This window comes from Octopus bimaculoides, chromosome 1, assembly GCF_001194135.2.
Source record: "Octopus bimaculoides isolate UCB-OBI-ISO-001 chromosome 1, ASM119413v2, whole genome shotgun sequence".
NCBI classification, from domain to species: Eukaryota; Metazoa; Mollusca; class Cephalopoda; order Octopoda; family Octopodidae; genus Octopus; species Octopus bimaculoides.
This window is the reverse complement of record NC_068981.1, coordinates 6,438,465-6,439,693: the sequence shown is the minus strand read 5'-3', so window position 1 is coordinate 6,439,693 and position 1,229 is coordinate 6,438,465.

The window sequence follows — 1,229 nt, the reverse complement described above, 5'->3', positions numbered from 1 at the left end:
TCACACACACACACACACACACACACACACACACACACAGTATAAAGCTCATACCAACACACACACACATTCACGCACAGTATAAAACTCATACCAACACACACACATACATACACACACACACACTCACACATACACAGTATAAAACTCATACCAACACACACACATACCAATACACACACACAGAGTATAAAACTAATACCGACACGACACACATCCACACACACACACCACACACAGTATAAACCTCATACCAACACACACAAACACACATGCACACACTTATCAACAGACACTCATAAATTACAGAAACAGAAAAAATACGGAGCCACACTGGAAGAAGAAGCGGTCACATCAAAGTACATCGCATGTACATTCGCACACATACACACATACATACACATACTCACATACACACATATACACATCCCTACACACATACATGACACATACACACATACATTCTCAATGCACATACCTGCATAAATTCGAACACGTGCACATACGTACAGACACACACATTACTTGATTTAAACAACTATAAATCAAGTTGATTGATTGATCGTGTATCTAAACACGAAATGGTTTCTCGATATTTGACAGCATCGGAAAATCAGATCAATTAAACTTTAAACTTGTAGTGTACAGCAAATAAGCATGCAATTATCTACCAACAAAAACTAATGTCACAATTTAAGTTATATTGTCATGCAATGTTACAGAGTACCGGCTCGAAATGCACTTACTCCATGCACACACACACACACACACACACGCACACACGCGCGTGTGGATTCATATAGCGTGTGTGTGTGTGTGTGTGTGTGTGTGTGCTATGACAAAGACACAGGTCATTCGTTGAAGTTCAGTAAATTTCTCACAGTCGTTCGGCTCTTTACTCGAAATGCTTTGCACGAAGAAATACTGACGATATATTTATGAAAAATGATATATATACACATATATACACACCTCCCCCTTTCTTAGCTCTCCTGAAATAAGAATTTCTAACTTCCGGTCAGTCATTGTTGACCGTTGACTGAACACTATTCAATTTTTTTTCTCCGTGTTTTTCTCCTTGTCTCCGTATTCTTTCTGTTGAAGAGCGTAGCTCGAAACGTCAAAGACCTTCCGTATTCCCGAGCGTCATACTAATATATACTTTTGTTATTTACACCACCTGTCCTCGTCTGTTGTTATTATTTGTATATTCTCCCATATATATATAT